The sequence below is a fragment of the Lynx canadensis genome, chromosome C1 (assembly GCF_007474595.2).
Source record: "Lynx canadensis isolate LIC74 chromosome C1, mLynCan4.pri.v2, whole genome shotgun sequence".
Lineage (NCBI taxonomy): Eukaryota > Metazoa > Chordata > Mammalia > Carnivora > Felidae > Lynx > Lynx canadensis.
Window position 1 is genome coordinate 164,497,885 of NC_044310.1, and position 26,076 is coordinate 164,523,960.

The following is a 26,076-nucleotide window of genomic DNA, read 5'->3' on the forward strand; positions in this document are numbered from 1 at the left end:
CATGTGACTTTTGATCTTGGTGTCGTGTGTTCAAGCCCCATGTTGGGTGTGGAGCCTACTTTAAAAAAATAAAATGAAATAATAAATAAACTCTTAAGCTCAGTGCTCTTTTACCATCATAGCTGCGCTTATGATCTTTCCCTGGATTTCATATATCAAAAACTGAATTCTTTATTATTCCTATAAATGTTTCTTCTCTCAACTTCTGTATAAGTCTGGGAGTTATCTTTGATACTTCATTCTCTCTCACTTTCCCAAACCCAACCCATCACCAACTTTTGGCAATTTTACCTCCAAACCCCCCTCTTGCTACTTCTAGCTACACTGCATGGGTCAAGCACTCTGGTCACTTATTTGTTAAATGCATGTCAAAGTGGAATGAGTCCAATTAAGAATGTCACCAGGAAGACAAAGTAGTTGGGAGATGAGCTGGAATCCATTTATTTATTTATTTATTTATTTATTTAGAAGACACAAGTGAGGGAGGGGCAGATAGAGGACAGAGAGAGAATCCCACGAGGAGCAGAGAAAGAGAGGGAGAGAGAGAGAAGCAGGGTTCCACCTCACCCAAAGTGGGGCTCCACCTCAACCAACATGGGGCTCGAACTCATGAACTGTTAGATCATGACCTGTGCCAAAGTCAGATGCTTAACTGACTGAGCCACCCAGGTGTCCCTGGATTTCCTTTTAAAAATAAGATTTTTTAGAAGTTTCTTCAAAAGAAAATAAGGAAAAATTAAGCTTGAGGTTCACCATATTTCACTTGGTTATATTGGGAAGGATAAGTTGTAGCCATGGTAGTCTGAAATTTGCGGTTTAACTTCTCTGAGTGCAACTGAGATCTTTTCTGGAACAGGACAGTTTCAACCAAATGCATTGTGGTTTAATAACAAAAACAAGTAATGCTTTAGATGATCTACTTAATCACACTCAAAGCTGGGAAAAAATACTCCTACAATTTTATGGATTGATGTGTATTTATTTTTGAGAGAGAGAGACAGACAGATTGCAAGCCGGGGAGGGGCAGAGAGAGAGGGAGACAGAATCCGAAGCAGGCTTCAGGCTCTGAGCTGTCAGCACAGAGCCCGATGCGGGGCTTGAACTCAGGAACTGTGAGACCATGACCTGAGCTGAAGTTGGATGCTTAACTGTCTGAGCCACCCAGGTGCTCCTATAATTTTATGGATTGAAAACTGAGGTACAGAGAGGCAAAGTGACTTGCCCAGGGTTACACACCAACTAAGACTAGAATCCAGAATACCCACAGCTACATAGGTGTTTTTCCCCTGTCGGCTCTGTTAACCTCTTGGATGCATTCTGTTCTCATATTTTAATGCTACGTCAACTCAAACAATAAAAGGACAGTAAAAGGAATGTGAAGGGCATTCACAGGTTTAAGCTGAAGTCTGTGGCACAAACAACATGGCCCAGAGACTGAAGTTCTTCTATTGTTGTTCTAGAGACAGTGTGTGTGCTCCAGAAAATCAAAAGCAAAGACCTTAGTAAGAAATTGTCTTAAAGGACAAGAGTGTTAAAAATAACTATAGCTACAATAATTTGGCAATGAATACACAATATTAAAAGAGGTAAGTTGTGATATCAGAAACATAAAAGGGAGGAGTAAAAGGGTAGTTTTTGTATGTAATCCAAATTTGGTTGTTAATATAAAATAGACCGTTACATCTATAAGATGTTTTATGTAAGCCTCAAGATAACCAGAAAGCAAAAACCTCCAGTACATTCACAAAAGATAAAGAGAAGGGAATCAAAGCAGTCCACTGTGGAAAGCCATCAGTTCACAAGGAAAGGCAGCAAGAGGGGTAGAAAGGAACAGTGGGACTACAAAGCAGCCAGAAAACAATAAGATAGCAATAGTAAGTCCTTACCTATCAGTAAGTACTCTAACATAAATGGATTAAATTTTCCAATCAAAAGGCATAGAGTTTCTGGGTGGATTAAAAAAAAAAAAAAACACCAACTATATGCTGCCTGTAAGAGACAAAGTTCATACTACCCAGAGCCATCTATAGATCCAATGCAAACCCTATCAAAATTCTATTGGCATTTTTCAAGAAATAAAAAAAAAAATCCTAAAGTTCATGTGGAACCATAAAAGATCCTGAATAGCCAAAGTAATGTTGAGAATGAAGAACAAAGCTGAAGGCATCATCCTTCCTGATTTCAAACAAGATTACAAAACTATAGGAATCAAAACAGTATGGTGCTTGCATGAAAACAGACACATAGACCAATGGAATAGAATAGAGAGTCAGAAATAACCCCTTGCATGTAGAGTTGACTAATATTTGACAAGGGAGCCAACAATACTCAATACAGAAAGATAGTCTCTTTAATAAGTGGTGCTGGGAAAACTAAGATAATCACATGCAACAGAATGAAATTGGGCCCTTATCTTATACCATACACAAAGATTAACTCAAAATGAGTTAAGAACTTAAACAGAAGAATGGAAACCATAAAATTCCTAGAGGAAAGCATGGGGGAAATCTCCTTGACACTGGTCGTGGCAATAATTTTTTGGATAGGACAACAAAAGTATAAGCAACAAATGCAAAAATTAATAGTGGGACTCATTAAACTAAAAAGTTTCTGCACAGAAAGAGAAACAACCAACAAAATAAGAAGGCAACCTATGAAATGGGAGAAAATATTTGCAAATCATATATCTGGTAAGTGATTAAAATCCAAAATACATAAAGAACTCATGCAATTCAATAGCAAAACAAAACAAAACAAAAATCCAATTTCAAATGGGCAAAGGAACTGAATAGATATTTTCCAAAGAGGATATACAAATAGCCAACAGGTACAGGAAAAGACGCTCAATAGCACTAATCATCAGGAAAACACAAATCAAAACTACAAGGAGCTATCACCTCTCACCTTTAGGTGGCAATCATCAAAAAGACAAGAAATAACAAGTGTTGATGAGAATGTGGAAAAAAGGGAACCTCTGTGCACTGTTGGTGGGAATGTAAATGAATACAGCCACTATGGAAAACAATATAGAGGTTTCTTACAAAATTAAAAATACAACTGCATATGATCAGCAATCCCCCTTCAAGGTATATATTCAAAGGAAATGAAAATAGGGTCTCGAAGAGATACCTGCACTCCCATGTTCACTGCAGCGTTATTTACTATAGCCAACTCATGGAAACACTCCAAGTGTCCATCAAAGGATGAATGGATAAAGATGCAGTATATGTATATACTGTATACAATGGAATACCATTCAGCTAAGAGAAAGAAGGAAATCCTGCCTTTGCAAAAAACATGGATGCACCTTGAAGGCATTATGCTCAGTGAGATACATCAAACAGAGAAAGACAAATCCTGCATGGTATCCCTCAAATGCAGAATCTTAAAAAAAAAAAAAAAAAAGTCAAACTTACAGACACAGGGAGTAGAATGGTAGTTACCAGGGGCTGGTGCATGGGGAATGGAAAGATGTTGGTCAAAGGGTACAAACTTGCAGTTATAAGATGACTAGGCTTGGACGGATCTAATGTTCAGCCTGGTGATTATAGTTAACCACACCGTATTATATACCTGAAAGCTTCTTAGAGAGTAGACCTTACAGGCTGTTGCCACACAAAAAGAAATGGCAATCGCGTGAAGTGATAGAGGCGTTCACTGCTGCCACCATGGTAGTGATTTCCCAGTATAAATATCTCAAACAAATATGTCATACGCCCTTAAACCTATACAACGTTATATATCAATTATATCTCAATAAATCTGGGGAAAAAGATCTTTCCTTTGTTGGTAAAATGACAATTGTACAGGGAAAAAACTCACAATGACATATTTCCATAACACTCTCTTACACACTGGTTCTTTTTGCACCGGATGTAAATGCTTCTTCAACTGACTGTTAATGTTACGATCTCCTCTCTTCAAAATCTTTTCAAATATGGTCCTTCTTGGAATCAGAAGCCATATATTCTAAAGAAACTCAAGAAGGAATCTAAAGGAATTTTTCCAATTTACTGTTCTATATAGGTTGAGTTGGGTCACTACAAAATAAAATCTTTTTTGGTCAGCTCTGGGTAACCTAGGCAAAGTATTTTTCTCCCCACATGTATGTTGTTGAAAAATCTGCCATAAGCTTCCCCAAAGCTGGGTCTTAATGCTAAAGTACACTTGTAGAACTGCAAAGATAATAAGAAAAAAAAAATCTGTCAGTGATGTAGACGAAAATGAATGTTAGAGCCATTCCCATGCAGCAGAGAAAGACTCCAATGTTTACATAATCCCAGCGTGCATGTGTGGCTTCTTCTACATTTCCCTGCTAAAACTCATCTGGCTTTGCTCAAGATCTCAAATGCAGTGAATGTGAGGCAGCACCTAATATTTATTCATGCCATTGTCAAGAGCATCTTTGCAGTTCTTGCCAAGGTCTGCCGTTGAATATGTTTATCCAGCTGCGTGGCAAAAGCATAATACACAGTCATCATTTTACTCAGTCACCTACTCAATAGTTTCTTCTATGATTAAATTAACTCATAAATATTACACTTTTAATGCCAGAAGGCCATGGTTCATCCGGCCGGTTGAATACTTGTTTGTCCATTTTCTAATATTGCTGGGCACCCATTTATTTCATGATGGAGTCTGAAACAGTGAATATCATTGCAATTACTTAATATGCACAATAAACAGAGCAGGATGCTTCCATGCGCTCCTTTGCTAGGTAGTGCAAGGCCACTGGAAGAAATTTTGTAAAAAGCACCAAGGACCTGTGGGAGCTGTGTTGGAAATGGTTTTGGTGTGTATGAGCAAATGTGCTCTGACTGCTTAACACAAAGGACAGAAATGTTGGTTCTGTTTGCAACTGGCACCATCTCTTGCTCGACCAAGGAGGGTCTCAAATAAACACACACACCTGGCCTTGCCCACGCTCGATTCATTACCGGACTGTGCTCATGAGCCCTGCAGGCACTTGCCACGTACTGTGACATTTTGAGACTTCTTTCTCTAACATCCACCTGAACTTCTTTCTCTGAACTTCTTTCTCTAACATCCACACGCGGTCTGGCTGTTTAAAGCAGCCTACAGAAGGTCTCACACACTCATCTTCATATTAGTCAAGGGATTACAGCTTAAGGGCAAAAGTCTGCCTTTGCCCTCCAATGCCAGCCCTGGTGTCAGCAACACAATATGCATCTGCAAAGATACGTGGCCCTGGAGGCAAGAGCCACATGCTGCAGGACCCTTCTCAAATCACCTCCCGAATGAAATATTTATAGCTGGCACTGCAGGGCAGTTAGCTTTTCCAGAATTATATCCAAATTTGCACTATCATTCTGGGAATAGCCTTGGTTAGCAATTGCTCATAATGTCAACGCTTTTGGAAACTTTTTACAGTCATTTTATTGTTTTTATTTCAAAAATAAAACTTAAAAGAGCTTGAAAAGTAGGTTTTTAGATGATCACGCAATGGCCTGATTTCAGGGGTTTCAGTTCTGTGCATTTTACTTTATGTGCACCTACTGAAATTAACCAAAATTAATCCATATTTGAACAAAGACTGTGGATACAAATGAGCCCTAACTTCCGAGACTACTCGGTGCAGAGCACTAGCTGAAGCGTTTGGAATGCATTGGCCCTGGGAGGCGAAGTTATAGCAAACAACATATGGGCTTTAAAACTGGAACTATCCAAGACAGAACAAGAAAGCTATTTTCACTTTCTTGTTCCTTTTTTTCCCCCCTCCAGAAGATGAATGATTTCTAATCACATTTTATTTTCATCTTTAGAGCTGGATCCCAGAAGAGCCAGGTCGGTTTGAAACTGCTGGTGAGTGTGCAGCCCAGTCCAATGATTACCTAATGCGTTTGTGTCATCTGCTTTTCCTTGTTGTGTGAAAACACACTAAGGAAATGTGTAAGTCCACTGAATTGTTCCCAACTCTTTTATTCACCTTGCAGCATGCTAGTTCCTTCCCTTGGCACTGATATCATTATGCATTTGTCAAAGATAGACTGTCATTTTAGGGCCTCTATTATGTGCAAGAATTGGCAGCAAATTTTGCCACTGGGACTTGCTTATATCCTCTGTATGTTATTGTACTTCTTTGGCATTCAGTAAATTCCGTACACCCACTTCTTTGATGTTCATTCCAGCCCCTAAATGTGGAAACAATGACTGAAATTTTGGATCAAAGCATCCGTTGATGGCAGGCACACAGCTCTCTGCTCGTTCCCTAAAACATAGAGTACCCCCAACCCCCATACCCGATCTAGACCGATGGTCCTCCAAGAACAGCTCTGGCTGCTGCAGTGCAAAGGCAGAAGAGGAAGTTAGAGACAACTCCAAGGTTTTAAGAAAAAGAAAGAGATGAAACAAGATGGCAAAATTGAAGTTCATGATCATTTCTAACCACAGAGAAAGCTAAGGACTGTTCCAATTGGTTCATCTGTCGCCCCCACCCCCCTCAGCCCTGCCCCCGTCGGTCTAGCCTAGTCTAGCACTTCTCCTGAGCCAGGCTTTTTTTCAGGTTTGGAAGTCTCTAGATCTAATTTCTGTATAACGTCAGCTACACTAGATGGCTCAGATTTTTTAAAACAACTTTTTAAAAGAAGAATTAAAGGGCCCATGAATTAAGGAATTATAAAAGTAATTGACAAAAAAAAAAAAAAAAAACCCAGAACACCAAAATTTTAGTGAGTTACTTTTGCAAACTAGAATTCGCTGTCTGGAACACATTTCCAATGTTTGCTTTTGCTTTACTCCTGGGATGCCAGTGTAAATAATTACTTCATTCAATTTATTTCACAGGTCAACTTTGACTCATAAAAGCATTAAAGCAGGTAACCCCCTAGGGATGTTGGGAAGACAGATGAGCAAATAGATATGAAACTGTTATAAGCTCTTTGAGGGGGAAAAAAAAGACACTTTATAAATCCAGGGTATTTTATGGTTATGTTTTCACTTCACTCCATTTGGTATCCAGAATGTGTTAGTTATAATTAATATACAATGTTGGGAACTATTATAAAAGTACCATATTCCTTTTAAGTATAGTGAAGAAGATAATTGTGTTTGGGGAATTTCATCCTGTATAAATTAGAAGAATTCCCAGGAGAGTGCCATAATTGAGAATTGGGCTGACTGCACTGAATGGAGAAGAGAGTTGTCTTAGCATGGTAGCATGTGCTCAATCAAACCGTAGAGTGCCAAGGAGGTAACATAACAGCCCTTAAAATATCCGTTTCAGATTGCCTAAGTGGAAAGTTTTTACAGCCAGACGTATGCAACAGTGACATCCAGCGGTTGCAGAGATAATTACAAGTTGTGTCTCATTTTAGAATATAAAATGTTTCATATCATAATCAAATGTTTTGTATTGTCAAATGTTGTTACAGTCTTTTTCTGGTCACAGTGTAAGTCCATAATGCAGGCTAGATTTCCAGTGAAGCTAAATTTACTGTTTATTTACTAAGTAGTTTCCAAAGTCGGTTGTTTCATTATTATTTTGCTGCCTTTTTAATTTTACTAAAATTATAACAGGTCTACTCTCTAAGCCTCTCTCTGACCCTCCTAAACACACTTAAATATTTTTTCAAGGATAAATGAGACTTTGCGTATTCTGCACACCCAGCAAAAATGGACGCTGTGCTTGACTCCATTGTTAAACACTCCAGGGAAGGCATGTGTGACCCTGAATAATTTCATTGTTGTGGAATTGCTCTAAGAAATTCATTACGATTTTTTCCAAGTCATTGAAGAAGAGAAAGAAGGAGAGGAAAGAGGAGAAAAGGAAAGGAAAATAAAGGAGAGAAGGGGAAAAGGAAGGGAGGAAGGAAGGAAGGAAGGAAGGAAGGGCAGGATGGAGGGAGGGAGGGAAGGAGGGAAGACGGAGAGAAGCAGGAAGAATGGAGAGAAAGGAAGGAAGACAAAGAAGAAAGAGAGGAAGAAAGAAGAGGGAAGAAAGAACAGGACTACCCTTTGATCTTTAATAAGTTTTGGTAATGGGTGCATTAATGTGATAAAATATCTAAAGAGGGAATTCAAAGAGCTGTTAGCCTCAAAATTTTTTTCATTTTAAATTGCATTCTTTCAATTGGTAGGCAGCTAAGACTATTAGTAATAATAATAATAATAATAATTTTCATTTAAAAATATCCCAGAAGAGCCACTGCTGCTTAGAAGTACCTAGAACAATGCCGCTTATGAAGCACCCCCTCTGCCATACTGGGCAAGAACTCGACAGAAGCCTGTTAGGTCACCTCAGCCTGTACATTATTTACATCCACAGCAATGCTGAGCACATCAGGTGACTGCTTACCAACTTGCCAGGCGGCACGCCTTCAGAGAAACCGTCATCTTGTGGCAAGCTGTTTCTCCATCTTAGACTCCCTTATGTTGGGGTTTTTCTCTTCAACTGCCTGCCTCTTTAAAGTCAAGATGGGAAGAACTTGAAACTGCCCTCTTTCACTTCTTCCTTGTTAGAGGAGGGGGAAAAAAATCAAACAAAACAGACAAAATATCTACCCAACTCCAGCGAAAAAAAATCAAGACATAACTCCATAAAACGTGCCAATTGCCCTTTAGCTAATACACTCCCATTGTTTGGTGGAACATCATAGAAACTGTTGCATCGAAGGAGCCTGTGTGCGTGAAACCCGTGATTTGCACGAAGCAAAGAGCGCTAGGACAAAGACATGGGGATGGTCTCTGCAAGGAAAGTCTGGGAAATGATTCCCATTTGTGTCAGAGAGAGTTAGGGGAGATGTGCATTGAAACAGACCAGGTGAATCTACAGCCTTAAGCCAGGTTTGTTTGCTTTTCCAAGGCCTTTGAACTGCATGCTGGTCTATCCAGATTCTGAAGAGAAAGAATGCCGTGCTCCCACCACTACTCTCCCAGTATCTTCACCTGGAGATTCCTCTGCCCTGTTGCTTCTCCCAGAACCTTTCACAGCAGGGCTTCGTGGGGGACATAGGGAGAATTAGCATGCCCAGGTCTCACCTCCCCTTGGAGTTCTGCGAGAAACTGGTGGGGCCAGCTCTTATTTTGTGCTCCCAGGAAGCCCAGTTTGATGGTTTCTACAGTGAAGCCCGGGGTCCCTCCAGAGCGAAGGTAGAACTTTCCCTTAACATGCCCGGGCTTCCTGCACCAAGGTTGCTTCAGCCACCGCATTACCAGCTCTTGCCAGTCCGAGGAGCAAGAGGCTGGCATGAGGAGTCCGTTCCCTTCTTTTCTCCCTAAAGAAAAAAACCCGTCCTGCAAAGCTTTCTCCAGAAAAAAAAAAAAAAAAAAAAAAAGCAGTTATATAGTTACATGACATGCATACCCTTTCCTTGCTTACAGCTTTGGGTATAGTTTTACTGCAGTATATAATCTAATAATCCATTTAATTTCTTTAGAGAGATGTTTTATATATATACAGGTGGCATTTGGGTGGAATCACATGCCATAAACCTGTCTGCTCCTATCCGGGTTGAGAATACAGAAAAGGATCTGTTTTACAGACATTCCAGAATTTTTACATGGTCAATTGGCTGGTCTTGTATTCTGGAACATATCAGAGCGTCTGCAGGAAAATATATATATAAATTCTATAAAATGGTGGCAGGATTTCTGATTTACTGATAGTGCTGGTTTGAATTTTCACAAAAATATTTAGCCATAGGACAATGTATTAGGCGTATTCTTAAAGGTAAATAACTGCAGCCAATAAAAGTTCGGCCTATAAAGGGTCCCATCTTCTACTAGTTTTCTGCACCGAGAATTACTACCAGTATAATCATGGCTCCCTGCACACTAATATTTCCTCTGATACAGTATGATCAATGTTGTGGAAAAACATTTATTATATTTCTTCTAGCTACTTAAAGGCATTACTGAATTATGGGCATCGCAAAACGAATCCACTGTGCATTTTTTCTTTATGTGACGTTTTTACAATCTTCATTTTCTGCTTTGCAGCCACTGAGCTATAGAGATCCACACTTTGTCCCTCTTACAACTGCCACTGGGGCCACCCTCTCCTTTCTGCTTTATTACATCTGAAATGCACTTCATATGATAACATTCCTTTTCATTCTGTGCCAGACTCTTATGTGAAAGGAAGAAGTGATGAAAGAAATTAAACAATCGGTGTTGTTAATGATAGTTCTTAATCTCCTTACCTAACAAAGGTTGTGAAGTTTAGACTGAGAGGACAAGGGGAGGAGATGGTATTTTACTGAATCATTCCTGAAGAGCTGATAGACTCGGGATGGGTGTGGGTTTTGCAGTTTTGACATTTAACAATTTTATTAACATCTTTGCTTCTTAATCCATGGGCTCTGCAGCTGGGAGAGAGTGTCCAGCTAACAGCCCGTGTCTCAGGCCCTGCCAGGGGATGAATCAATTAGCAAGAGAAGCAATGATGCAAATGCTCCGGGGTCACTCGGGATGCTGTTTGCCTTTTTGATAGAGAAAGCACGCCATAAATAACATCACACCTCAGGAAATCATTCCGGGAGGCCCAGATGCCGGCCCGGCCGCTGCCGGGGACGGAAGGAATCATTTGCTCATTGTGTGTATTTCCCCCATCTCAGTCAATGGAGGATTTGTAGTAAAATCAAAGTATTTAAAAGGAGGACAGTATGTGGTAACGGAGGCATGGTTAGTAATTTTTTTAGTACCAGAACCAGTGATTTATGACCCAGAGTTACAGCCAACTTTATTACAAAAATGACTTCACCCATAATAACCTTATTCAGGGCTCTCTGGAGAATGATGTAGTACCCAACAGCATTATAATCTAGCAAATATTCACAAACAATTCCCGCCTCGGTCTCCTTTCCACCTCCCACCACCACCCCAGAGGCAGGCTTTCCCCTTCACCCGCCTGGAGAAGTTGGGTCCCAGGAAAGATGGTGTGTTCTTTCTGTGGGGATTTGCCTGGAAGAAACCAGGACAGAAAGCTGCCTCCTGGACACCTTCCCCAACCTTATACCCTGAGGAATAATGAGCAGAAGACACCCACTCACCCTTCACTTCCTCCCCTCTCAGAACCCTCCTCGCTCCGTGTACCCCAGTCTACTCTTCCAGAGCTCTGATACCCACCACCTGATAAAGGCTCGCCCAAGCTCCTCCCTCCCCCATTTAAATTGCCATGGTAACCACCAGCTCCACTAACACGGCTGGGGCTGGGTGTCCAAGCAGGGTCCCCTGGGCGTAGGGGATCTAGGAACTGGCCCTCCATCTTATTAAACTCTGGTGTCAGTTCCTAGCAATTGTTCTAAATTTACACCCTCAGAGTGGCTTAGTGGGATTACATGTCCATTTGCATTAAAACAGGTTTCTGTCATTAAACTGCCATACAATAAGCTTCCTTGGGACAAATTAATGAGCTCTAAATATCATCAAGTAGAAGTTCACTTCACCAAGAGGGCCAACAAGGGGGGGCAGAAGGAAGTGACTGCTTAGAAATCTTAGCCCAGGAGAAATATAAGTGCCAGCTGAAGGAGTCTTGTCCTGTTTCTTAGCTGTGAGATAAATGGTTCTGATTTAGGGCTGATCTGGGAGAGTTGGTGACATCCTCCCCGCTCACCCACATCCCACAGATCACCCCCTATTCCGTGTTCCAAATATGCCTTTCCCTTGACCCCGGCTGTTGAAATTTGCTGATGGACCATTGGCCCCTTTACTCTGTGGCGTGTCTCAGTCTGTTGTCTGTCTGTCCTTGAGGAACTTGTGTGCATCCAAATTGCCTGGAAATAACATGCACACAGCACACCATGTAGCTAGAGTGAACGCCCACAACTCTAAAATGCCTGGACGGTTGTCCGGGACTGTCTGGACCATCAGTCGTGGGCCTGGAACCCAGAACGCTAGTCCCGATTAGGGGCACCTTGCTCTGGCCATCTAGAAGCAGAATAGGAACCGGAAACAGTTTTTAAGGCTGGATTTCCCCTGCTTACAAGGACTGCCGACCCTTTCGCTTACAAACACCAATACGTGTCTAAGTAGAAATTTTTCATCAAACACAGGTAAATCAATCTCCAAACTTTCCTTTATGTAAAGGAGTAAGGTTGACTGCTAGACAGACTTCCTGAGTCACATAAGCTGTGATCTCATTTCTGAGTAGTCTTAACAGGGGACAGTAATGTATGATTGAGACACTGCTATATTTAGGAATGACAAGATGGGCATTATTAATAGCTTAATTGACATTAAGGCAATTACCCCTACCCTTATTACAGTTTGTAGAATTACACAGAAAATATTGGCTGAGGCCTTTTTCTCCCTAGAGCTACCCAAGGATACAGCATTTTATTTCATGCCAGATCCCAGCTTTGACATTAGATACTTAGCCATAGAATGATTCCAGTAAATCATTATAAATGCATTATAATAAAGATGTTATGAGCTATCAGATATTAACCCCCAACCCCTAAAGAGAGATAAATAGTCCAGTTGCCTGATTCCCACTTTTGTTTCATAAGAAATAAGCTTTTGCAAAGAGCAACTGACTAATGAATTATAAAATGGTGTGTTGAGCTCAGATAATTAAACAATGCATTTTAGTGTCTAGTGCAGGATGAACACTAAATCATACACAAATAAAAAGGGAAAAACCTAACCCCTAAGCCCAACTCCTATTTTCAAATAACATTAGAGGTTGGTCTATAGTCCAGAAATGCTTCAACTCTTTTCTTATCTGATTAGAAGGGCATATCAATTGTAAGATCAAGACACAAGTAGGTAAACTAAACCAAGAGTCACAACAAGAATTCTGGAGGTGCTAATTTCAGATAAGCCCACAAGGTTATTTTAATGGAGATTTTACATGGAGATAACTTTTCTTCCCAAAGTGTTTACTGGGGCAAAAGTCTAGAAGAGTTTTGAAGCTTCCAAGTTTCCTTATACTGTCTGAACTCATGGTAAAACATGTTTAGGAATATTTGAAACTGGGATCAATGGTGGTCTTGGACTTGTAGTGCTGGAAAGACAAATGGGAGGTAGGAGGGGTGGGGAGGTGGGTTTGGGTTCTGTCCTTAAGGGTCACCATGCCTGGCAGGGCTCCATCTAGTGGTCAACCTTGGATCACCAACAAGCTTTCACCTCCAGTGACCTACAGACCATGTGGGACTGGTCTGCTATTGGTTGCTGTTTCCGGCATGTCTTGAGTTTGCCCCAAGATTTGAGGCTGAGCTTAAGCACATCCTGAATATGTTTTAGTCTTCCTGTCTCTCAAAGATGCGGGGACTGCCTCCAGGCAGTCTTCTGTTTCTTGGTCAAACAGCACTCCACTAACGACCATGTGGCCAAAATTAGAGATGACCTTGGACTCCACGCGGGCAATGACCACCTGTGCTGGCAAGCAGGGCTTCCCTGGAGCACCAGGTAGATCCTGTTCCACTTAGCCATTCCTCTCCTGTGCTCCAGTCAAACCAGACCACACAGCATCGTCTTTCTTCCATTTCTCTAGGCAGCCCCACATGTTGCCCACTGCAACTGACTTCATCTTTCTAAAGCTGCCTTTCTTCCAATGTGAGATGAGGGTAATAATAATGCCTACCCAGAGGGTTGTGTGAACATTAAATGAGATCAGTTATATAAAGATATATCTATGTAAAGAGAGAGTAAGCCCACAATTAAATGCTGTCTATTTTTACTTTAGTTATCTTGTCTTATGCCTCTCCTGCTTCTTCTCTTTGTTCTACCCTTACATTTCCCCCAATTTTCTCCCTCCACCCTCTCTCTCTCCCTTACACACACACACACACACACACACACACACACACACTTGCAAATCCCTAAAAGCAGAGGTTCTGACCTATTCGTTCAGGTATAACTTTCAGGGTCCAGCACAGTATATTGTTTAAGCTCCATATGTGCTTGCTATCCTGAAAAGTATTGGTAGTAACAACTACTACTAAGAGTTAACATTCTCTGACCACTTAACATGAGATAGCCACTATGTTAAGTATCATCACCTCACTCAATTCTTTCAACCAGCCTGTGAGACAAGTATTATTTTCAAGCTCATTGTATGGGTAACTAGAGTTTAGAGATGTTATGTAACTTGCCCAAGGTCACACAAGCTCCTAGTGGGCAACCAAGATGAAAACGCGGAATTGGCCTAGATCTGGAGACTCAGCTCTCTGCCACTGTGCTGGGCTGATTTTGTCACCTTTCCTCTCTTTTAGACTGGGCTCCATCAAGGGATCAGTCATGAGTACACATCTACTCTTAGATGGACGACCCTTAGGACTTTGATCTTTGATGTTCCAGGAAGTCCAGGAGTGCAGGCGAACTCTAGTTTACAGCTGCCCAAAAGTCACTTGTCTGAAAACTCCTGGGTCATTACATAAAACCATCCAAATAGACTTTACAATTGCGCACCCCATAAAGTTAATTTCACTTTGAGAGAATGTGTCTGAGGGAGGTGATGCACTCTGTTATGTATTCAGGTTGGTGGCTACAATAGATGGAGCTGTCCTGTCATCCTTGACACCCTGGCTTCCTGGCGGCCTCGCTCCATCACGCTGTCAGAGGCGAGGAGTGGCCTCCCAGTCTTGGCTCAAAACAGTTATGCTTCCTAATGGCCCAAGCCTCACAAACCCCACACCTCCCTTAATTAAAGAAGTAAATTAAGAGGAATATTTCAACCTTAGGGATGAATTATCTTAGTAATTTAAGACTGACATTTTATTGGATAAAAGGACACACATGGGTATTTATTTAAAATGCTGCCTTTACATACAAGGATCTGTGGGAGAGGTTGCCTGAGGTGGTGAGGCTTTTAGGTGGCCAGAGATGTGCACTTGTAAAACAGCAATCAGAGGGGCTAGGAGGGAGCTCTGTCGCTGCAGAACACAGGCTATTTGTTCTACATTTGTCCTTCAAACACTGCAGCCAGACATTCAGGATTTTCCACAGTCTTGATTTCAAACTTGCTGACTCTGAGTGCTGTGGTGGACACTACTAATGTCACAAAGAGTCAGGCACCCTCTCCTCCCAAGCACATATGGCTGCACGGCTCAGCTCGTTTGCAGTTGGATAGGCCATCTGATTCGTCTGGTTGTCATGAGCAGAACTGTGGGTCACTGCCAGGCGGAAGCATTCAGCAGTGGGTGGCCCTCCAGCTCTCTCCTTCCCTTCAGAAGTGATCTTGGAAGTACATGCTGAAATGACAGAGAGTCCAATATCCTGGATTCCTGAATGACATGGAGGGACTGCATCCTCCCCAGGCCCATGTTGGACATGTAGCATCAGCAAGAAGTAAACTTGTGTTGGATTAAGCCGCTGACATTTGGAGGTTATTTATTACTACAACAAAACCCAGCCAATCCTGACTAATCCAGAAATTGACACTTTGTTCAGAAATATGGTCTTTCTTTCCAATTCATAAAACTCTTACCCTTTTTCCAATAGGTTTATTCACCCATTCCATAGTTTACACACTTTTCTTCCTCCTCTCAGATGCCTAAAATTGCCAAATGAGCCTGATCTGGCCAGAGCAGTGGTTTGCCCTCAACCACTGATAAATACTGGTACTATGAAATAAATGGGCAAAACAGAAGACAAGGGTGGCCTTTTGAAAATACTGTGCCATAGTGGGATTAAAAAAAAAGGAGGAAAAAATAGAGAAAAGGGAAAGAAGAATGAGAGATAAGCAATGAAAAGTAAAGAAGTACGGAAAAGACAAAGGAAGGAAAGTAGAGAAAACAACACAAAAGATGGGCAATTTGTTTTAAGACAGCCACAGCCAATTATTGGTATTTGGGTTCCCCTCCAGAAGACATCTGTCAGGATATCTTGAATCCTCAGCACCAATGCATGTGCCTGGCATGCCAAGATGCTCAAGAAGTGTTGGTTGAAAGAGTACATAAAGGAATGAATGAATCTTCATTTTGTAATCTGGAAGACACATATTATTTGAACTGGTCTAGGACTATGAATGGGCACACCAGCACACACTGAAAGGCAGGGCACAAAGTGAGGGGGAGCAAGAAATAATTGAGTTTGAATAGCTCTTCATAACCTTTAAACCTGAGTCCTTGAAAAGAGCAACTATGAGGTCAGAGCAATTATTCTTTGTCTTAGAAACAGGACATCACTGATGACTCAGAGCAGTCTGTTTAAAATAGTGTTTCAAATAAACTGGGTAGAAATGTCCTTGTTTTGTTCGCTTCTGGCTGGGCTGATTGGAGGGTGCAGTCAGCATGGAGGCATCTATGGCCTTATTGCAGTGGGAGGTGAAACTATGGGAATGAAATAAAATTTGCTGGGTAATTTATTTTTGAAAAACTTCAAATGGGGCAAGGAAAAACTATCTACCACAAGGATAAGAAGGAAGAGCCGTGAGTCCCTCTACTGCTGAAACCGACTGGGAACCTCCAGTAGAATATTTACCTGGTGGTGGGGTCATTCACTTCCCCTGAGATGTACAAAAGAATGGTGACAAGCCTGCCCCCATTCAAGAACGTTCACAGGTAAAGCCAACGGAAGCCAGTTGTAGGGATTCAGAAGGAAGTTAGCTTTTCCTCTGGGGAAAAGTGTGCATCAATGGTCTCTTGCCTGTGGGTTTATTTGTATGCTTGTGTACGTGCTCACACACACTCCAGCAAAATTCAGATATGAAGGACGTGCACTGAGAATGGCAGCCTCAAGAATGCTGATGCATGGAGCAGAAGTGGGGTGGCTGGTCACTGCAACTTGGAGCGGGCAGGAAAATGCACACACAGAAGGAGAGTATTCTTGCAGATCAAATGGAAACATAGCAGAAGTGTTGTTCTGTCCCGCTTGCCATCTTATAATTTTTTTCATGTTAATTTACTTTTGAGAAAGAGCATGAGCAGGAGAAGGGCAGAGACAGAGGGAGACACAGAATCTGAGTTGTCAGCACAGAGCCTGACACGGGGCTCAAACTCACCAACTGTGAGATCATGACCTGAGCCGAAGTTGGATACTTAGCCAACTGAGCCACCCAGACACCCCATGTCCTGCCTCCCATTTTAAAGAAGAAGATCTCTTGGAGATTAATGCACTTCCTACATCCCAATTCAAATTCATCAACTTCTGCCTGTCATCTCAAGCCACATTCTCCTCCCATTTCTTACCGAAGGAAGAAGCATTTTTTGGTGTCCCTGGCTAAACTCAAAATCATGAGCTACTCCTCCTCACTTTTCCCTTCATTCAATCTCTTCCCCTTTAAAATGTTTCTTGGGAAAAAAAATAAAAATAAAAAAATAAAATGTTTCTTGGGGGGTGTCTGGGTGGCTCAGTCGGATGAGTGACCAGCTTTTGATTTCAGCCTAGGTAGTAATCCCAGGGTCGTGGGATCCAGCCTTGCATTGGGCTCAATGTTGAGTGTAGAGCCTGCTTAGGATTCTCAATCTCTCTCTCCCCCCCCCCACTTTTGCCCCTCTCCCTCTTTTGCTCATGCTCTCTCTCTCAAATAAATAAATAAATAAATAAATAAATAAATAAATACATTTTTTGGATTCCCTCTTTTCTTCTCCCTGCCTGGGCATATATCTAGCTGCTCTAATTATACATTGTTTTCTTCCTATAGGAAATATAAGACTCAGACAAAAATAATGAAATACTGTCTCTAATCCAAGACAGAAATGTTGAGTGTTACAGTGAGTGTGAAGTGTTAAATTTCCCAGATACTTCAGATTTCATGTAACTTTATTATTTTCAATAAAGGCAATTTGCTAAATGCCTATGTTGAAAGATAAAATTTTTCAGTATCATCTGATTTTTTTTCCTGTAGCATGTCTTTTTCCCCTTCTGACCTTTTTCCTCCCCTGTTCAAGCATGTCTAAAAAGACATGTCTCTAAAGAACATGTCTGTTCTTTAACTCAAGGAAGGGATGAGATAGTGTTAAACAGAAGAAGAATTCTCTTCCTGACTTGCACATTTCAAAGCATAACTTCTAGGGGAAAGAAAGACTTAATATTAAGGCAGAGGTAAAAGACCTGAAAGCAAACAGGAATATAGCGAGGCTCTACCTCTTTGCCTCTTATGGAAGAAAAGCCCTCCCGGGATTGATGGCGGGGGGGGGGGGGGGGAGCCCTCCCGGGATTGATGGAGGGGGAGAAGCCCTCCTGGGATTGATGGAGGGGGAGAAGCCCCTCCTGGGATTGATGGAGGGGGAGAAGCCCTCCTGGGATTGATGGAGGGGGAGAAGCCCTCCCGGGATTGATGGAGGGGGAGAAGCAGGGGAACGAATGGGGACAGAGATGTTGGGGACCTACATCCACAAGAACAGGCACTTGTGTCCTGCTAGCTGGCTTTGGATGTGATAAAGTGGCAAAACCCCTGCAGCAGTTGTGGGAGCAGAGGTGGAGGGAGTGACGACTGGTAAATTAGTAGAGCCAATTTGGAGGCTAATTTGGCAGAATTCGGTAAAATTGAAAATCTGGAGAAATTTTTACACACACACATATATAAAGAGATTTGTACAAAAATGTTTATTGTAGCATTACTTCTAATGGGAAAAAAAGCATACAACAAACTAAATGCTCATTAACAGAAGGGGAATAAATAAAATGTGGGATGGTGTCAACCATAGGCCATTAGACTATTGTACTGCAATTAAGAGGAATGAGTAAAACAATAGGAAGAAATTACAGGGGAATTTAGAGTTTAGAATCCAACTGTCTAATAAGCCTTAAGAGTTAAAATATAAGTGCCTCATTTTACAGATAAGAAATGGGGGCCTGTAGGTTAAATGGTTTCTTAAAATCAAGCTGTTGTTTATAGACCTCTAACATGGCCTTGTGTCCATGAAGTCATCAGATACTCCAAATCACCTCGTATAGTTTTCAGTTTATTCCAGGAAGTATTCTAGGAAGTTGTCCCCTCTGATCTCCCCAGAACTCTAGCATGGAAGACCAATCAGAAGAAGGCAAAAGAGGAAGAGGAGGAGAGAGAAAAGGTGTGGCCCTGTTCTTGAGATCACGATCCAAATGAAGACCAGAATTGTAATAGGAAACCCTAAGAGCCAGTTCTTACATTTCCAGTGTTCACAGCTAAGTTGTCTCCTGGTCCTCTCTGGATCTCCATTATCTTATTAGCAAAGCAAGGAGTTCGACTAGAAGGAATTCTACTGACCCCTTAAGTTCACAAGATTATCCCTGTAGCAATCTACCTTTTGGCTACAGACTCTAAGCTGTCTGGATTTCACTGTTGAAATCCACACCCATAACATCACTTTTCATCTACTACTCCCAAATCTTTTGTCTATACCTTACAATTTTGTGCTGGTTGGTCAAACCTGGAGACCATGTCTGATGCTTTTTTTCCAATTTAATATTTAATTCTCAACACTCTTACAAACTTGTGGGAAGACTCCTTTACCTAAGCTTTTAAGATAAGCACCAAATAAAAATCTCAACACTAAGTGGCAATCCAAGCTTTTTTTTCTTTTTCTTTAAAGATTGGGAGCCCAGCGTCAGTGAAGTGGCTTTGGCACCATCTCTGTGGAAGCCTGAGGTGGATGTGGAAGCTTCTATGGCCCCAGCGCTGACCCCCCTCCTCCAACATCTCATGGTCTGGCAGGGTGCCTGGGAGTGGGAGTCAAGAACTCCACACTAAGTCCCCGACTTGGGCTGTCACACTGGAGAAAACTGTTCCACCTCTAGGCTTCTTTTGCAAGGGAAGAAAAAGTTGTACAGAGAAAAAGTTCTCTGAAAAGTACATCATGTTCTAGAGGCCAAATGTTACAGTCATCAAGGAAGCAAAAGGAGACTCCAGTCACGACTGGATCGTTCCCGGTGTCCCCACCTACGCGTCAGTGGCAGGATTTCAAAGTGTCACAGCCAGGCCGTCAGAAACAGAAACTTTCATGAAAATGGCTCAAATTCACTTTTCACATTTAAAGTAACACAGTTTTCGTAATTATTAATGGGTTTATTCGTGTGGCCACCCATGAGTGAAGGGCATTTCCCTCTCCCACATCTTTAATGGAAATAATTAATGAGGTGTTAGAAATTAACAACAATTAACAGTGCGTAGGAACAAGGGCAGAAGGTCAGAGACTCCAAAACGCCATGTTTAGCTTCTCGGGTGGAAGCTTGCCATTTCAAAGGAGGGACATACCAGGAGAATTTTTCCTGTTAAATATTCCTCTGTTGTATTGACTTTCAAATGGGGAAAACCACAAAAGATGGTTCTAGTGGTGTTATCTCCTAACAGTACAGATTTCTCTGATAGGCTATGAGAATTTCTAGCCCTGGAATGCCTCTCAGACATGCATACAAATATTGCTTCAAAACATGGGCCAAAACAAGGTCTTTGTTTTTGTTTTTGTTTTTTTACGATTAAGCATGTTAATGGAAGCAAGTAACTACCTGGCCCTTGTATCAAGTTTATTCATTTTGCTGAATAAGTAAAATAGCATAACATATTACATTTTGACTTAATATTAATAAATATCGCCTGATAAATACAGCAGACTTATAACTTAGCAATTGCATGATCATCTTAGATTGTATTAGATTCTAGTGGATTTCTGGAAATAACTTGGAGTCATACATGCGCATATACATATATATATTATATGTGCCTATGTGTATATGTTTGTTTAACTCCAGGATCTCTGCAAGTATCATTGTTGTATCTCGGCATAAACTGCCTTAACTTTATCTACCTGATAGATAAGTGTCAAAGAATATTGCTTTGGGGTGTTGACTATCTCATCCTCAGTCTATGAAATGTTTTCCCATTTTCTAGAACACATTCGAAAGTCCTCAAGCCAAAGTCTCACATATATCTCAATGCTGAAAATAAAGTCAGAGAGAGTGAGGCAAGCTCAACTATACAAATTGATGATCTCACCAAGGATATCCACCAAGGATATCCTACTAGAGAACGGGCATGAGATATATATATTCTGCTTCCACCCACAAAGTAATTACAATTATAATTACATTACCTGTAATTATAAACATAATTAATTATATTCCTGCAGTGCTTTAGAGCTTACAAAGTACATTCACATACATTAATTATTTAACCTCATCAGTACCCAGTGAGGCAGGCATAGCAGAAAACCCACAGAACAATACCAAGGACTTCTCATTGAGCCCAGATCTGTTACCTCCAGGTGACCACTTCGTTCTTTCTCACTTATGATTATCTCCTTAAACAAAGCTTCTACTGAAAGGGAGAAAATAACCCTATTTCTAGAGGCAGTGGTGTTTCTGAATGCTTGGTCAAGGAACTTCCAAACCACCGCAAATGATTTTCAGAAAAGGAACGGGCCAGAATTTGTGGGAGGGGGTACCAGTCACAACGACCTCAAGGCGCTGATTTGGCCCAGGTATGCAGGGTCACGTGGCTTGTCCTGAGCCTCAGTCCATGTTTTCATGCAGAAGAGTCACTCACAGAATGACAGACTTTGGTAGCTAGAATAGCAGACATTTCTCTAGGATGTGCACGTTGATGGGAGTACAGAGAGCCCAAGCTCTGCAGCAGCTTATGGCTGATGGGAAGGTCATCATGACACCATGCAGTTCAGTCCTTGAGTTTCCCAGATTAAGAATTCTATCGTACATTCCTCTGCCTGCCTTTCAAGGTTCTTCCCCACACCTATCTGTTGAAATCCAGCCTGATACCTCTCTCTAGACTTCTTTCCCATGTGCCTTAATGGCCCATCCACTCACCCTTCCCCAGTCAGGCCACTGTCTGCCCCTGGTCTTGGATTTCTCATTTGCGGGGCTCTCTACCCTGCCCTTTCTTCAAGTCCCAGCCCAAGTCTCCTACAGATAGAAGGGAAGGTAGATTTTGGCCCTTCCATTGAGAACTTAGTCTCCTTGGAGAAGGAATTTGTACTCAAATAACTAAAATAGAAGCTGTAAGTTATAAAACAGTGCTGCTCGAAATATGGACCTCAGACCAGCCAAACTAATAGTACCTGGGAACTTGCTAGAAATGTGAATTTTGGGGAGGGGGTGCACCTGGGTGACTCAGTCAGTTAAAGCATCCAACTTTGGCTCAAGTCATGATCTCATGGTTCACGAGTTCAAGACCCTCATTGGCCTCTGGGTTGACAGCTCAGAGCCTGGAGCCTGCTTCAGATTCTGTGTCTCCCTCTCTCTCTGCCTCTCTACCACTCATGATCTGTCTCTCTCTTTCTCAAAAATATATAAAACATTTAAAAAAAAAAAAGAAAAGAAATGTGAATTCTTGGGCCCTACCCTGGACCTACTGAATTAGGATCTCCAGGGTTGAGCCCAGCAATTAGAGTTTTAACAAGCCCTCCAAATGAATGTCCTTTAAAGTTTGAGAAATGCTGCCTTAAAAGAAAAGACTGAACAAAACCAGAAGATGGAATAATTTACATCCTTTTAAGATAGGATTCAGGCACCTGGAGAGGGGTGGCAGGCATTCCTAAAGTAAAGTCAGTAGAAGCAGAGGCCTGATCCAGGGTGTGGTCTGGAAGAAGCAAGGACTTCCAGATGGCCAACACTGAGGATGTCTAGACAGCTATTGGCAGGCAATTTCCCAATAATAACAGTAATAATAACAGGATTTATTGAGCCCTTATTATGTGCCATGTAGATTTCTAAATGCCTTTATTTCCGGACATTCTCTCATTCTATTCTCACAACAACCCTACTAGTAGAAAAGTATTATTAGGTGATCTCCAGTTACACATGAGGAAATGCAGGCTTGGGAAAAGTAACTAAACCACCCCAGGCACACAGCTTGGGTTTGAATTTTCTTTTTTTTTTTTTTTCAACGTTTATTTATTTTTGGGACAGCGAGAGACAGAGCATGAACGGGGGAGGGGCAGAGAGAGAGGGAGACACGGAATCGGAAACAGGCTCCAGGCTCTGAGCCATCAGCCCAGAGCCTGACGCGGGGCTCGAACTCACAGACCGCGAGATCGTGACCTGGCTGAAGTCGGACGCTTAACCGACTGCGCCACCCAGGCGCCCCTTGGGTTTGAATTTTCATAGCAATGAGGATATAGGTTGAGTTTTGAGCTAGGTGGCACCAAGATTACAACTTGACATTAGGGCTATTGGGAGCCATATCAAGATGGTCAAGTCACAAACAGATCAGCAGCAAGGAGACCAGCTAGGTGGCCTCTCTCTAGCAGAGAGAGGAAAGAGACTGAGGATTAGATTTGGGGCAATGGGAATGAAAAGGAAGGGGCAGATCCGAGGAGCAGGACTTGACAAGGGATGAGATGGAAGAGGCAAAGGGGAGGCTGGAGTCAAAAACTGTCCTGGGAATTTAGGCTAGGAGGAGGCTGGAGCCATTAACTAAAGAAGAGAACAATTAAAACAACAAATTGTTTCTTCATATTGCATTTTATTACAAAATACTTATATACCAGGTACTGTTCTAAGAGTTTTACATAGTTCAGGTCATATAATTTTTACAACAATCTTAAGAGATAGTTAGTATTATTCTTCCCAATTTATAGATGAGGAAACCGAGGCACAGAGAGTTTCAGTAGCTTACCCAGGACCACACGGTAGAGCCAGCCTTTCTTATTCTACTCTCCCTATAAAATAGCACTGGCATCTTCTCAATGGGATATTTGTTTTTCAAAAGAATTCATATAGTTTTCTCCCAAACTTGGAAGAAAACAGAATGTAGCCAAGTAAAGCAACAGGTTAATTAATCCAGTAGTTCTCAACCTTCTCCATGCACCAGAATCACCTGCAGAACTTTACAAATATTCCAGTGCTGGAGATCCATACCCAGAGATCATGATCCAGTTGGTCTGGGGAGAGACCAGTGTAATATTTGTTGTTTGTGAGTGGTTTAAAGCTCCGCCAAGTGCTTAATGTGCACGTAGCACTGACACTATTGAATTAACCAGTTGACAAGCATATATTGCTTGCCTACTAGTGGTAGGTGCTGTGCTCCATGCAGTGGTAGACTCCAAGGGAAAGGAAGATTCTGCACCAGCCCTAAGAGTTAATATCTTCCAGGATCTGCATGAGACTAAGAAAGAAGATAGAAACAATACTGGGGAGCAGAGCAGAGGTGGTGAATACAGCCAATGACCCAGAATTAATCCTTGGAGCCTGCTAGGAGAATCAGGGAGGACCCAAGAAGGACAGTGTTTATACTAAAGAAAGCAGATAAGGAAACCATCAGAGATTGCTGTGCAAAGTTATGCTTCCCCTTCAGAGGTCAACTGGCATAGACCAATTTGTCATGTTCTGCCTCCTTTCTCCACAAGAGGAGCTCTGAATGGTTTACGTATCCAGACCCGGGTCAGGCCCTGGCGCCTACACCACTGCTGCTGGGGCACGTCTTTTTCTTTCTTCCTGGCCAATGGGAAAAGAAGGAAAACATTCAGCAGCTGCTAAATTCCAGAGTCTTTATTTGAACTTCCCTGGACCAGGCGAGTTAGTGGTATTTATGGCTTAAAAGAATTTCCATCTGTAAGTTTATCTTCTTGTTAAAAATCAGCCATCCCCCAACCCAAAACAACCAAAGACAATAAATCAAGGCTTAAGTAAAAAGCAAAGACTTATCTCTACAAATAGGAATCCCTATGTTTACTAACATACTATTTTTTTTTTAGTATCAGGCATCATAGGAAGTTAAGTGATTGGCAGGTGGGAGTGTGCTTCCCTTCAACTACACAGAAGGCATAGAAATGAGACCAGATGATGTCCAAGCTAAGGGAGGAAGAGCTGGCTAACATTTCCCCATGAATTCCAGTGCCTCATCAAAGCTTTACCTCTCCCAAATGACGCACACTGGTGCTGTTGTTATTCTTAACAAAGTCTGCCAATCCATGACTCTCCTCTTCAGTCTGGTTCCTTTCTCTTTCACAGAAACAACGGTGTCAGAACCGTTCAGTAACTTTCTGAGTTACTAAATGCATGTGTAATTTTATCACTGTCATGGAGGGAATGACAGCAGAGTTTGGTGGCAGCCAACTGATACCATAACCTACTACTGTATCAAAATGTAAAAAAGATACTATTTAATGCCTATGGCACCAAAATCTCCTCTTCCAAGAGGACTCTGTGCACCTCTTGTCCACACCTGGGCTCAAATCCGGTATCAATTATGGACCCAGACAATGGCCCCTTCCACCCTACCACACAAGTCACTCCCACTCCCAACCCACATTGTATCTCATGAGTTGGTGGGGGAGGGGTGTCATTTTCCTGCTGTTTAAGGTCAACCTCATTCATAGGTACAATAGAAAGAGCCCTTGTAAGTAGGAGGCCTATGACTACCAAATGTGTCTACTGATCAAGTTGTCGCATTGAGATATTTTCTTTCCAAAGAATTTCTGAATAATCTTTGGCATTTTTTTTTCTTTTGGAGAAATTGGGGAGGATTGCTCACTCCCTCAGAATATCATTTAACATGCATATAATATTTGAAAGTTTGGTTCCACATTTAAGCCACTTTCTATTATTTGTTCCCTATGATACAGCAAATGCCTGATAATCTATAATAGTAATAATGCACGCACACAATGTAGAATTTAAAACCTACAAATCATGTTCATGGAAATTATTTATTCTCAAACACAATTTCACTTAGGCAGATTGGCTTCTAACCAACCTCCTGGTATTTGAAGTAGTTACCCTTCCTAGGAGCTCTCTTGGCGTTGTCTGTGGTATAGGGCAGGGTGAAAAGTTGGGAGGAGAGAAACAGGCCATCATTAGCAAAAGTTTCTTCTGGAGGAAGCCAAGCATTTGCTCAGGATTCCTTTTTCACAAAGGGAAAGGCACATTGCTTGGGTCCTCCTGTGTTCAAAGGGAAATCTATAGGATTCTTTTCCCCTGACAAAGTCTTCTCTTCGCTTAACCTCTTTTCTTGAGAAATTAAAAAGATACAAAAAAGTTGAACTCTTACATCCATACTTTCCAGAGTTAACAACTATTAACATCTGATCGTATTTTCCTCCAGTTTTTGTTTTTGTAAGAAATAATGTTTGAGATTCCAAACTCCATCCTGTTCAGCCAGTTCACTCCCCCTCATGCAAAGGAAACCACTTTCATGAATTGGGAGAGGATCCTTCCCACACCATGACTGTTTCATGGGTGCCTGGGTGGCTGGGTCAGCTGAGCACCCAACTTTTTAAAATTTTTTTTTTTTTTTTT